The sequence below is a fragment of the Phodopus roborovskii genome, unplaced genomic scaffold (genome assembly GCF_943737965.1).
Source record: "Phodopus roborovskii unplaced genomic scaffold, PHOROB, whole genome shotgun sequence".
NCBI classification, from domain to species: Eukaryota; Metazoa; Chordata; class Mammalia; order Rodentia; family Cricetidae; genus Phodopus; species Phodopus roborovskii.
Genome location: NW_026126184.1, coordinates 128,846 through 144,114, shown reverse-complemented (window position 1 = coordinate 144,114; position 15,269 = coordinate 128,846).

The following is a 15,269-nucleotide window of genomic DNA, read 5'->3' as shown; positions in this document are numbered from 1 at the left end:
TCTGTGAGGAAGGCCATTGGAATAAGCTTTGGTGGAATCATGCCTGGGTTTGTCATTGGAACACTTTTTCCCCCTTTTTAATTGAAATTTAAAATAAGGTTGTTTTACATGTCAATACCAGTTCCCTCACCCACCCAGCCTTTGATATCACCTCCACCAACCCCAGCCCATCTGATTTCTGCTCTCCAGGAAGGGTGAGGCCTTCCATGAGGAGTCTTCAAAATATGTCATATCATTTGGGGCAGGGCCTAAGCTCTCCCAAACTTGTCTAGCCTGAGCAAGTATCGCTCTATGTGGGATGGGCTCCAAAAGTCCATTCATAAAGTAGGGATAAAAACTGATCCATTACTACAGGCCCCATAGACTGCCCATTCCTCCTAATTAACATTCACATTCAGGGGGTCTGAATCGGTCCTATGCTGGTTCCCCAGCTATCAGACTGGGATTCATGAGCACCCCTTGTTCAGGTCAGCTCATTCTGTGGGTTTCTGAAGCCTTGTCTTGAACCCTTTGCTCATTACTCTACACTCACAGTAACTGGATTCCAGGAGTTCAGCTAGTGTTTAGCTGTGGGTGTCTGCTTCTGCTTCCATCAGCTACTAGATGAAGGCTCTAGGATGGCAACTACGGTAGTCATCAATCTCATTATTGTAGAAGGGCATTAAAGGTGGCCTCTCCAATATTACTTAGATCATTAGTTGGTGTTATCCTTGTAGATCTCTGGGCATTTCCCTAGTACCAGATTTCTCCTTCAATCTATAATGGTTCCCTCTATTATAGTATCTCTTTTCTTGTTCTTCTCTAATCTTTCCCTGTCTCCATCTTCCTCTTCCTTCAAGACTACCTCCTCTTCTCCTCTTCTCTTTCTCCTAACTCATTCGCTCCCTGCTCCCAATTTGCTCTGGAGATCTTGCCCCTTTCCCCTCTGGGGGTCCTCTTAGAGTCCTCCTTGTTTCCTAGCTTTTCTAGTGTGAATTGTAGGCTGGTAATCTTTTGCTCAATGTGCAAAATCCATATATGAGTGAGTACATACCATGTTTGTGTTTCTCTGACTGGGTTACCTCACTAAATTTTGTTTCTTCTAGTTCTATCAATTTTTCCTGAGAATTTCAAGATTCCACTGTGTTTCAGTACTGAGTAGTACTTCATTATGTAAATGTACCACATTCTCTCCATCCATTCTTCAGTAGAGGGGCATCGAGGTTGCTTCTGAGTTTTGGCTATTACAAACAATGCTGTTATGAACATAGTTTAACAGATGACTTTGTAGCATGAATGTGCATCTTTTGAGTATAAGGCTGAGTGAAATTTTTAGATCTTGAGGTAGATTAATTCCTATTTTCCTGAGGAACTGGCATACTGATTTCTGAAGTGGTTGTAAGAGTTTGCACTCCCACCAGCAGTGGAAGAGTGTGTTCCTTTCTCCATATCCTCTCCAGAAACTGTCCTTCATGTTTTTGATTTTAGCCATTCTGACAGGAATAAGACGGTTTTTCAGAGTTGTTTTGATTTGCATTTCCTTGATGGCTACAGATGGGGAGCACTTTAAGTGTCTTTCAGCCATTTTAGATTCCTCTATTGAGAATTTTCTACTTAGCTCTGTGACCCACTTTTTAATTGAATTATTTGGTGTTTTATTAACTTGATTCTTGAGTTCTTGTACATTTTAGAAATTAGCCCTCTGTCAGACGTGGGGTTGTTGAATATCTTTTCCAACTCTCTGGACTGCCGTTTTGTCTTCTTGACTGTGTCCTTTGCCTTACAAACGCTTCTCAGTTTCAGGAGGTCCCATTTACTAATTGTAAATCTCAGTGTCTGTGCTACTGGTATTATGTTAAGGAAGCAGTCTCCTGTACCAGTTCCTTCAAGGGTACCCCCCACCACGTTCTCTTCTAAGACGTTCAGTTTGGCTGGGTTTATGTTGAGGCCTTTGATCCATTTGGACTTAAGTTTTGTGCATGGTGATAGATATGGATCTATCTGCCATCCTCTACAAACCAGCATTCAGTTTATGCCAACACCAGTTGTTGAAGATGCTTTCTTTTTTCCATTGTATAAAATTAGCTACTTTGTCAAAAATCAGGTGTTCGTAGGTATGTGGTTTGATATCAGGCTTTTCAATTAGATTCCATCTGACTACCTATCTATTTTTGTGCCAATGCCAAGCTATTTTCAGAACTATGGCACTATAATAGAGTTTGAAGTCAGGGATGGTGACACCTTTGGACGTCCCTTTATTGTGCAGAGTTGTTTTTCTATCCTGGGTCTTTTGTTTTTCCATATAAAGTTGATTATTACCATTTCAAGGTCAGTGAAGAATTCTGCTCTAGATTGCATTGTATCTGTACATTGCTTTTGGCAAGATTGCGATTTTTACTATGTTGATCCTACCATCCAATAGCATGGGAGATCTTTCCATTTTCTGGTGTCTTCTTTGATTACTTTCTTTAAAGACTCAAAGTTCTTACTATATAGTTCTTTCACTTTTTTGGTAAACATTACTCCAAGAAATTTTATGTTGTTTGTGACTATCTTAAAGGGTGATATGTCTCTGATTTCTTCCTCAGTTCTTTTATTGTCTGTATATATTAGGGCTACTGATTTTTTTTTTTTTTAGTTAATCTTATATCCTGCCACATTGTTGAAGGTGTTTATCAGCTATAGGAGTTCCCTGGTTTAGCTTTTTGTTTCACTTATGTAAACTATCATATTATCTGCAAATAGTGAAAGTTGACTTGTTTCTTTCCAATTTGTATCCCCTTGATCTCCTATTGTTGTCTTATTGTTCTACCTAATACTTCAAGTACAATATTGAAGAGATATGGAGAGAGTGGGCATCCTTGTCTTGTTCCTGATTTTAGAGTAATCACATTGAGTTTCTCTCCATTTAGTTTGATGTTGGCTGTTGGATTGCTTTATATTGCTTTTATTATGTTTAGCTATGTTCCTATTATCTCTGATGTCTCCAAGACCTTTATCATGAGGGGGTATTGAATATTGTCAAAGGCTTTTTCAGCATCTAGTGAAATGATCATGTGGTTTTTCTTTTTCAGTTTGTTTATATGGTGGATTACATTGATGGATATTCATATGTTGTACCATACCTGCAACCCTAGGATGAAGCCTACTTGGTCATGATGGATGATTACTCTGATGTGTTCTTGGATTGGATTTGCTAGTATTTTTGTGAGTATTTTTGCATCAATGTTCATGAGGGATATTTATCTGGAGTTCTCTGTCTTATTTGTGTCTTTGTGTGGCTTGGGTAGCAAGGTAACTGTAGCCTTGTAAAAAGATTTTGGCAATGACCGTTCTGCTCTTATTGTATGGAACACTTTGAGAAGTATTGGTATTAGATGTTCTTTGAGATTCTGGTAGAATTTTGCACTTAAATGATCTGGCACTTGGGCTTTTTTGTTTGGGAGACTTTTGATGACTGCTTAAATTTCATTGGGGTTATTGGTCTATTTAAATTGCTTATTTAGTCTTGATTTAATTTTGGTAAGTGATATCTATCCAGAGAATTGTCCATTTCCATTAACATTTTGAATTATGTGGCATACAGGTTTTCAAAGTATGACCTGAAGTATCTATATATTTCTTCTGTGTACCCTGTTATGTCTCCCTTTTCATTTCTGATTTTGTTAATTTGCATGTCCTCTTTCTGCCTTTTAGTTAGTTTGGATAAAGTTTTGTCTATCTTGTTGATTTTCTTGAAGAACCAACTCTTTTTTTGTTACATTGATTCTTTATCTTATTTGCCTAGTTTCTACATTATTTATTTCAGCCCTCAAATTTATTATTTTTTGGTGTCTACTCCTCTGGGGTGAGTTTGCTTCTTTTTGTTCTAGAGCTTTCCATTGTGCTGTTAATTCTCTAGTGTGACTATTCTCCAGTTTTTTCATGTGGGCACTTAGGGCTATGAACTTTCCTCTTCGCTCTGTTTTCACAGTGTACCATAAGTTTGGTTATTTTGTGTCTTTGTTCTCAATGAATTCTAGGAAGTCTTTAATTTTATCTTTATTGCTTCCTTGACCCAGGAATGGTAAAATTGTGCATTGTTCAATTATTTGAGTTTGTAGGTTTTCTGCAATTTGTGTTCTTGAATTCCAAATTTAAGGCATGGTGGTCTGATAAGATACAGGGGGCCATTCCATTCTTTCTGTACCTATTGAGGTTTACTATATTGCTAATTATGTGGTCGATTTACAGAAGGTTCCATGTGGTGCCGAGAAGAATGTATATTCTTTTGTGTTTGAATGCAATATTGTATAAATGTCTGTTAAAACCAATTTTGCCATAACTTCTGTTTGTTCTTTTGTTTCTTTGTTAAGATTCTGCCTGGTGGACCTGTCTAGTGTTGAGAATGGGGTGTAGAAATCTCCCACTATAATTGTGTGAGATTTTATGTGAGATTTGAATTTAGTAATGTTTCTTTTACAAATGTGGGTGCCTTTGTATTTGGGGCATAGATGTTCAGAAAAGTGACTTCATCTTGATGGATTTGTCCTGTGATGAATAAGAAATGACCTTCTGTATCTCTTTTGATTGATTTTAGTTTAAAGTCTAATTTGTTAGATATAAGTATCAGTACACCTGCTTGTTTCTTGGGTCCATTTGATTGGAAAGTATTTTCCCAACCCTTAATTCTGAGGTGATATTTGTCTTTGAAGTTGAGGTGTGTTTCTTGTATGCAGCAGAAGGATGGATTCTGTCTTTGTATCCGTTCTTTTAGCTTGTGCCTTTTTGTAGGCAAGTTAAGACCATTAATATTGAAGGATATCCATGACTATTGACTGTTAATTCTTGATTGTTTTAGATTTGTTGTTGTTGGTGGCATTGTGTGTGGATTCCCCCCCCCCCCCACATTTTTCTTTTGGCCATTGGTAAAGTGGGATATCTATTGCCTATGTTTTTGAATGTGTAGTTAATTTCCCTGGGTTAGAGTTTTCCTTCCAGAACTTTTAGAGTGGCTGAATTAGTTGATGTGTATTGTTTAAATCCAGTTTTATAATGGAATATCTTGTTTTCTCCATCAATAGTGATTGAAAGCTTTGCTGGGTATAGTAGTCTGGGCTGGCATCCATGATCTGTTATTGTTGGCAGAATATCTATCCAGGACCTTCTGGCCTTCAGAGTTTCCATGGAGAGATCAGGTATCATTCTGATAAGACTGCCTTTATGTTACTTGGCATTTTTCCTTTGCTGTTCTTAATATTTTTTCTTTATTCTGTATGTTTAGTGTTTTGATTATTATGTAGTGAGGGGAATTTTTTGTTGTCCACTCTATTTGGTGTTCTGTAAACTTCTTGTACTTTCATTGGCATGCCTTTCTTTAGGTTGGGGAAATTTTCTTCTATGATTTTGATGAATATATTTTCTGCATCTTTGAGTTGGATTTCTTTATCTTCTTTTATACCTATTATAATTGGGTTTGGACTTTTCAAGGTATCCCATATTTCCTGGATATTTTATATCTTGGATTTGTTGGACTTAAGATTTTCTTTGGTTGATTAGTCTATTTTTCCTAGCGTATCTTCAATGCCTGAGATTTTCTCTTCCATGTCTTGTATTTGGTTGGTTATGCTTGCATCAGTAGTTCATGATGGTTTTCCTAACCCTAACTTTTCTATTTCCATCATTCCCTCAGACTGATGGGTTGTTTGTTTGTTTGTTTGTTTTTGTTCCTATTTCAGCTTTCAAACCTTGCACTGTTTTAATTGTTTCTTGTAATTTTTCGGTTGTCTTTTCCTCCATTTCTTGAACTTTTTCTTTCTTTCCTTTAGGGATTTTCTCATTACCTCTTTGAAGGTCTCTATCATCATCATAAACATGATTTTAGGGTCATTCTCTTCTGTTTCATCTGTGTTGGGATGTTCAGGTCTTGCTGATTTAGAGTCCCCATACTCTGATGGTATCATATAGATCTTTCTGTTGTTGACTGTGTTCTTACACCATCGTCTACCCATCTCTTCTTCCAGTTTGTACTCTTAAGTTCTCTCCCTGTTCTGGTGGATGCAGGACAAAGGTTCTCTTCTGGTGGGTGCAAGCAGGTCCAATACTTTGATGGCTCTCCTACTCCACTGGGTGGTGGCATGACTCTGCCCTTATTTAGAGGCTGGGCCAGGATGCTGCCAGACAACAGATGGGCTGGTCCAATAGGGCAGACTCCTCCATGGACAGTCCTCAGTTCTCATTTCTCAGAATTCTCTGAGCAGGTCATCAGAAAACAGGTGGAAAACAGGCCCTCACTCACACCCTCCGATGGTTGGAGGTGGGACCAGAACGTTGACAGTCTCCAGGTGGGCTGGTCTGCTAGGGCATGTTCCCCTGCACACAATCCTTAGTCCTCAGTCCTCAGGATGCTCAGAGCAGGGCATGAGAAGGCAGACCAGACTCATTGAATCTTTCAGAAGGTATAGATATTGCCTATATCTTCTATAGGAAAGACTTTTAGAGCATATGATGAAGCAAGTATCCTAGGGATACACATGGGTAATGATTACAAACCTTTATGAACTTGCTAGTGACTTTTGGATTGTGAACTTCAGCAAGGTGAATTTTACCTTAATAAATTATACATCAATAAAAATAGTCAACACCTACATGGTGGGAAGGGCATTTTGAAAAGGAGATGCTCATGCCATAGTGGCCAGGAGAAAAGACCTCTAGAGAATGATTGTGTTGGTAGATTTCTGTTTTTTCTTCATGGTTTACCTCAGCCTTGCGATAACACTGCTCATATCATTTTACCCTTAGAGATCAAGACCCTCACAAATAAACCTAGAGGAAGGTTTTGCTGTTTTCCTAGGCATATCTCAAACCATTCATGTTAACAAGATTAACCACTGAAGTCAGTAGTGTGACGTTAAGTATGGGAGCTCACTTACAGCTAAATCACACACACAAAATAAAACAACTAAAATAGAATGAGAAAGCATATAACAAGGAATAGAAAGATAGTAAGGAACAAGGTATTTCTCATGAATTTCGGAACATTAAAATTAAAAGACGGCAATGAACAGTTGTCTTCTAACAATTTCAGGAAGGTCAAATTAGATAGAAAACTTTGCAAACTCCATTTGATTCATTAATTAGAACAGTATTGATAACTTTAGCAAGATGATAAATGGATAAAAATAAGGATAATGCAGTTGATTGAAAAAAATAAAATACCAAGGATAGAATATGAATCTATACACTTTTTGATTTTGGATGAAGAGACAGTGTGTGAGGGGTTAAGCAAGATAATGGTTTGTTATTAATCATATGTTTGGTATCAAAAATTATGATAATACTATTCTTAAATTTACATTGGAAAGTACTGTAGAAAATGAAAACTCAAAACACAGAAATGTAAAAGTAGGTATATGTAGCACCCATTTGATCAAATGCTATTCAGAAAACACAGATGAGATAACCTATACACCCGAGAAACTAAAATGTCATACAAATGTTGAAGGAGAGAGATAAGGTAATTGGAGTCAATAACATCACTGATACACTGCTGTTGTCTGGATTACTCAGTTCGGAGACATTATTGCTTAATGCAAGCTTCTCTATAGAAATAGAGCTATAGTCATTATTACTGTGAGGTACCATAACAGCAGAATACTTGCTATTTGCACTAATCACCAGGAAAAAGACCCAATTCTGTTAAAATCTGCCTTCATTTCCTTGGAAAATTAAACACTTACCTCACTTTGGATTTTAGATAAAATGAGGCAAAAGGTTACATTAAAGTTCTCTAAAGTCTTTCGTGAATGGAAAATGCATAATGTTTTGAATTTATTGAGAGCATCTCTGTGATATAGAATTTCTGCTAGATTGTAATTATTTTCTCATGTTCTATTTGCCTGTGTGTATCCATGGTTTCAAGGCTGAGTACAAAAGGTATTACCAATGTCAAATACAATTTAAAAGTTATGATTCATTTGTTGGGAATTGGTTGTGCTTCTGCTCGGAACCAGATTTTAAGGCCTTGGTGGCATTATTGAAATCTTGATTATTTCGTTTCTTTTATAAATAAAATTTAAAGGCTCTCTTACATCTAAAAGCCCATAAGTATATATGTATGTATCCAAATGTTGTTTTCTTTTCTTTTGTAATGTGATAACATAATAATTTGGACAAATAATATAATTGAACACTTCAGTATGGGTTAAAAATTCTGAAAAATAACATTATTCTGAGATTAGTTTTAATATACTCCTTCCAAAATAGTAAGAACAAAATTAGAGAGACATAGGTGAAATCAAATTGGAATGTTACTAGGAACTATTGAACCTTTTTAAATTGGATTATGGAACTTGTTATCTATTACATTATTAACACTTTATGTATAATGACTCCAAATATTTAAAATTATGAAAGGGTCACAGTCCACATGTAGATTTTACCTTCATGATATTTGCTTTGCCTGGTTCAGATTTATGCCAAAAACGTTGAGTTGGCTGAACCTACAAGAAAGTTATGTTTTTCATTAAAAATATAAGTAACATTACCTTTGTGCTATGTGTTGTGAGTTCCCCAAAATTTCCATACGTTTGAGACTCATTCTGTACTTTGGAGAGTTGATAAATCGTTCAGACATGAGGCCTGGCATTAGGTTTTCAAGTAATTAGGAAGTATTCTATGGAATTTGATTGTGAGACCCTGGTCTTTTCTATTTTTTTTTTCAGGTCCCAGTCATGACACAAATAGCTTTTCTAGGCAAATGTCTTTTCACTGTAATGCACTCCTTGCACATAGATTCAAAAGCAGCGGGCTGTATTAGCTTCTTTTCTTGCTGCTGTGATAAAATACTTAGTAAAAGCGACTTAAGGAAAGGTTTATTTTGACTCACAGTTTGAGACAAGATATAATCTAGAATAGTGTGGAAGGCATGGCAGCAGGAGTGTTATGTGCTGTATCATATTTCATCTAGAGTCAGGAAGCAGAGGAAAATGAATGCTGGTGTTCACCTATCTTTCTCTTGCTGTTCTGTCTGGGACCGAAGTGCAGGTAATTGTGCCACTCACATTTAGGGTAGGTATTTCCTCTTCATTTATACCTCTATGAAAGCAGTCTTATAGACGCATATAGAGGTGTGTTTCTATGGTGATTCTAAATAATAAAGAAAAGTTTACAAGTTTAACCATCATAAGAACCAACTGACTATAGATTGAAACATCTGAAACTGTGGACTCACTCTAATTTAACAAGTTTTCATCTTAGAATTACAGGTAATGGCACCATTCTATCTTAGTCTAAAAAAACATTTTAAAATTCAATTTTAGAAGTACATTTTAAAAATTAGTAAGCAAAGTATGGCTTCATAATTTGTTTGTGTTGATTTTCTTTCTCCCATAATCCCTCATCTGTCTGACCCCACTATACCTTTCTATCACCAGTAGACTTGTTGTTTTCCTTTTTATGTTAGATGTGTTCTACAACACTCTCCCCTTCCTCAACACTTGTATTTTTTTTACATAGTTCCCTTTCTAGATTCATAACATATACACAAACTCCATGCTCACATACATGTACCATAAAATAAATGTTTCATATGCATATGTGTGTATGTGTGTGTATACATATTAAATTCTAGACTTTTGATGACAGAACACATGTAGTATTTGACTTTCTGATCTGGAGTTTCTTTGCTTAATATAATAATTTCCAGATATATCCATGAAAATTTTTCCATTTTAATTTATGACTGAAGAAAATACCATTATATAATATTTTTATCTATTATATAGTTATTATTATCTATTCATCTTTTGATGGGCATCTAGGCTAATTCATTATCATTGCTACTATGAATATAGAAGCAGCAAGTTTATATGTGTTAATCTCTGTTATAGTATATAGACATGGAATGGTACAACTGGGTCATACAACAGCTCTATTTTATATTGTTTTCAGAAAATTCCCCATTGAATTTTCATACAACTATTTACAATCTCACCAGCAGTGAATAAGAAAACTTTCCTCACATTCTTTTAAGAATCTGTTGCCATGTGTTTTCTTAGTAAAAGCCATTCTATCTAGGAAGGAGGTGAAATTGTAATATCTTTTTACTGTGTATTATACTGATTGGTTAAAGGTGCTGAATACCTGTAAAAGTAATTTTTTAGCCATTGTGGTTTTTCTTTTGAAAAGGGTCTGCTCATTTCATTCATCCATTTATTAGTTGGAATTTTGGATTTGGGGGAGGACAATTATATATGATATGTGCTAGTTCTTTATGTATTCTAAGCATTAGTTCCTTGACTGAAATGTTGCTGATAAAAATTGTTCTCCTGCTCTATACGATGCTTGTTTATTTTCTAACAGTTTCTTTTTTTGTAAAACATTTTTTGATATCACATAATCCCATTTCTTAATTCTTGGAGCTATTTATAGTTATTAGAAACATTTTCTTAAATATATATGAACCTTAACATGTATGTTTTCTCTATGTTGCTTTTGACCACTTGCAGCTTTTTAGGATTGAAAGTTTCATTCTAATTGATCTTTGTGAAGTACAGGAGATAATGTGTCTAATTTAGTTTTGTGTGAATTTATTCAGTTTCTTCCATTAGTCTACCTGTTCATATTTTATACCAGTACCATCCTGTCACCATGACTATGCAATATAATTTGAGGTCAGATTTTGTGAAAACTTCAGTGTTCTTTCTGCTTAAGACAGCTTTGACTGCTCATGGACAGCTCAAGAATAGCTCATGGACATTTGTTGCCATATGAATTTCAGGATTGTTTTTCCTACTTCCATAAAGATTATTACTGAGATTTTAGTGGGCATTGCATTGAACCCATGGATTACTTTTCACAATACAACCATTTTCAAAACAATCATTTTGAAAATTTAGGAGGTTACTACATCATCTACTATTTACAATCGCATTAGCAGTGAATAAGGGTAAACGTTAGTCACATTCTTGTACCCATCTGTTGCCCTACTTGATGCATTTTTCAATATTTTAGAATTTTTGTTGCAGGGTTTTTTATGGTCTTTTTTCCCTCCTTTTGGCTTTACATGATTCCGTGTTAGAGCAGAACACACCTTGTTCAAGTAGCTTTGTTAAGTCATTGAGATGAACACTAAATAGAGGTAAGTATATGGAAATGGTAAAAGGACTATTGTCACTTTATAATAGATGGAGAAGAGGATCATGAGACCTCATTTAGGAATCCAGCCATTACAAATTTTTACCTCCCACCAGCTACAAATGTTCTTTGGAAACACTAAAATGTGTAATAGGTAAAAGTCATCCATGATATGGTGGGACTTTGTTGTGATGTAATTGCTTAAGGGTCACTCACACTCCTGTTAGGAACCCTTTACCAATGCTCTGTACATAAGCCCAATTAACTCATTGATTGTCCAAGTTTTTCATTATTTTGATCTGTCAATGATACCTAATTTGGGTGAGTAGACATGTGTTTATGTTTTCCCAGGAAAAATTAATGTAACAAATTGGTGCCTAACACTGGGCATAACGAAACTCAAGATCAATTTTGGAGAAATGATTCAATGGCTTTTGTATTTTATAGAAAGTTATGCAATTAAGGTTGAAAAACTCTCAGTGAAGCATCTGTCATAGGAATCTCTACTTGTTTATTGTTTCTTATGTGACATACAGTGATTTTATATATATATATATATATATATATATGATAATAGGTAATGGGCTTTTCTTTAAGTAGTATGGTATAGAACTCAGGATCTGGAGCAATAATAGCAATGAGGAAAATTCTATGGTGTATATATTCTATGCAGATCTCCTTTATGACTGAAATCTAGCACATGACTGTGAGGATATCCTGAAAACAATTGAAGGTGTACAACACACATTGCAATTCTTAAGGATAGGATAGTTGTGACAAGATTGTTGAAAACAAAACATTGTGGTAGTTATGTGACCAGTGTTACAGGTAATAAAACAAGCACTGAAACTAAGATGTCTTTCAAGTGGGAAATGTCTTGTATAGAGATAGGATTACAATAAAAAAGTAACAGAACACTAATTCTTCCACATTAATTCCTGGTTCTCTTCTGATAATTGATGAAAGTGATAATGGGATGAAGTTTAGATTGTCACTACTTACATCTAGTGGTCCAAAAAATAGAGAGTTTAAATTAGTTCTGTGCTAATTGGGAACAGTTAGTGACAAAAAAGGGACCAAATGATGTAGGAATGTTAGAAGATACTCATCAGGTCTAACTGTTAACATACAGCAAGGGAAAAATAATCCTTGGTTTGGTGTACAGATGGTGGTTTTAATAATGACATGATATAGAAAGCCATTATACTCAGAGACTATTCTGTTTCTGAAGTCCTTGGATTGAGAAGCAGGAAATGAAAGAAAGCCAGGTGTTGGTGGTACTTGCCTTTAATCCAAGCATTCAGGAGGCAGAGGCAGGTGGGTCTCTTTGAGTTGGAAGCCAGCCTGGTCTTCAGATCTAAGAGCTAGTTCCAGGACAGCCATGGCTACACAAAGAAACCCTGTCTAGAAAAACAAAAACAAACAAACAAAACAACAAAAGAAGAAAAAGTAAAAGAAACTTTCATAGCCTGATTTATGAGTTTATGAGACATGGATGCAGATGGAATCAGTGTAACCATTTATTCCTCCTTGAAACAAAAGTTCCATAACCTGAAGCAATTTGAGGTAAATTTGTCCCTGATGTACTAATTCACACGATCGAACAGAGACACATGGTTATCACAGTATGGGGTCTCAATGTTTTTCATGGACTGGAATACAGCATAGAAGCTACAGGTACTACTGAAGTAAGTTGGCAATCACTTCACTGGGTCCAATAAGACTGTGTTTACCAGAGAATTAAGAAATAAATTCTTTCAATTAGAATGTTGTGACTGGGATGGGGTTATATTTGCTGAGACTCATGTTGGGGCATGGTCTTTATGCAGTGACAGATAAATGACTTAAAATGGCATGTAAATCAGATCTCCAATGTCAATAAAAACTGCCAAGTGCTAAAGATATCTAGAGATGAGAGTCAAGCAAAACAGACAAATGGATTTGATCTGTCTGAGTCACTCAAAGAAATATCCAGCAAAATATATGGTGAGCTAGAGTTTTCAAGGTAAAAATGATAGAAAGTCAAATGTGCTAGTGAGCTTTTGGAAGGTTTTAAAGCCAAAAGAGTTTATGGAAGGCAAAAAGGATAATGTGGTGAAAACAAAAAAGAATACACTTTTTCTTGCAGCAAGCCATTACCCAAACAATAAACTGTGCACTTCTCTCCTACAAAAAGCACATGCTACAATTGATATTTTTCACTATGCCTAGGGCCTTCTGAGCAGCTACACGTGGCTTATGGTGAAATAACAACAGCAACTGCACCCATAATGTCATTCTAGAGCCTATCAGACCCATAGACCAGTGTTGAATATAAGTCACAATAGATCCAAGCATGGCCCTTGCTGGCCCTAACCTTGTTAGAAAAGATTTAGCTAATTCCTGAAATCTGATTTCAGCATGGAGATGTTAATGAATGCTCCATTGCAGTATCCTTGGATGAAGAGAAGTGGCATATGGATAATGATCATAGATTCACCATGTAAATGTGACTCTGTTTGAGTGGAAAATGATATAAGCAATTGAGTCCTTTCTTTCTGTACTAGATTTTACTAATATTTTTCTTTAATACATCCTTATCTACTGGCTGCCAAGATCAAATGATACTTTGAATGGTTGGTGGCAAGCTTTCAGAGATCTTGTTGATCATCTGTAAAATGTTTTTTCTAATGCAGTTAAAATAATAGTAACCTCTAAAGTTCTTACAGATTGTCCAGTCTAGTGCAGAAACTTTCTCCATAAAATTGGCCTATTGGAAAGTCTTTGGGGCATTTTCTTTTTTGAAAGGAAATTAAACCTTTATTTCAAATTAAGTCCAATTTTCAGTTATTTTAATTAAAGTAAGATATAATTACTTTAAGTATTTAAATTAAGAATTTAAGCACAGATTCAAATCCTTCTTTTTCTATTTTAATTAATTTTTTTATTTAAATTAAAACAATTCTATTTTACATACCAATCAAAATTCGCTCTCCTTTCATTTCTCCCACTCCTCCTACCATCTCCTCACCCCACCCACTATCTGCTTCTCAGAGAGTGAGGCTACCCATAGGGGATCATCAAAGTCTGTCACATTATTTGGGACAGTACTGAGATCCTCCCCACTGTATCTGGACTAAGATTTTATCCCTCCATAGGGAATGGACTCCAAAATGCTAGTTCATGCACTAGAGATAAATACTTGGAGGAGTCATGAGCAAAGGGGTCAAGGTCATGCTGGGGAAACCCACAGAAGCAGCTGACCTGAGTAAGTGGGAGCCCACAAACTCTAGACTGACAGCTGAGGAACCAGTGTAAGACAGAACGAGGCCCCCTGAATGAGGGTGTCAGTAATGGCAGACTGGGCAGTCTATGGGGCCTCTGGCAGTGGGACATTTTCTTAATTGGTAATTGATTTGTGATGATCTAACTCATGGTTGGTGGTGCTACCCCTATGCAGGTAATCCTGGGATATGGAGTGCAAACTAGTAAACAGAACTTCTCTCATGACCTCTGTATAAATTCTTGCCTTCAGGTACCTGTCTTGACTTTCTTTTTGCACTGACTTTCTTTTGATGATGGACTGTGATTTTGGAACTGTACTCTGAAATAACCCTTTCTTCCCTAAGATGCTTTTGGTCATTTTTTTTTATTTTAAATCGCAGCAGTAGAAACTTTAACTAAAACATAGATCTAGAAAAAAATCCTAGAAAAACAATAAAACAGGATATTTAAAATGTGAACGGAAGTATTTTGTATGGGTGCCTTTTCAGCACCCCCCAGAAATCATAATGTAAAATGAAGAACATAGTATCAGGTATGGACCACCTTCCTATGGGTTGTTGAACAAATTTTCACAGAGTGCCTCAAAATGAGAAAGGTTATTGGCATTGCTGTTTTTTGTATGCCAAAATTAGATAGTAAGACACTGTTGCTGAAGATGCCACAGAGTTTGGTTTCAGGACATAGAGAAATCAGATTGGGAACAAGCTCAAATAAGCCTAACTACTGGCCTGCTATAACTGTAACAGAAGCGGCAATAGAGGCTGCTGCAAAAGGACTCTTTACCAACAAGCCTACTCAACTCTATCTTATGCATGTCATGCTACTGAAATATAATATGCTCTATGGCATGGTGTGCCTGCTGGTGAAACACTGTCATGAAATTTTGCAAGAGCAACCCACCTTCAGTTTGA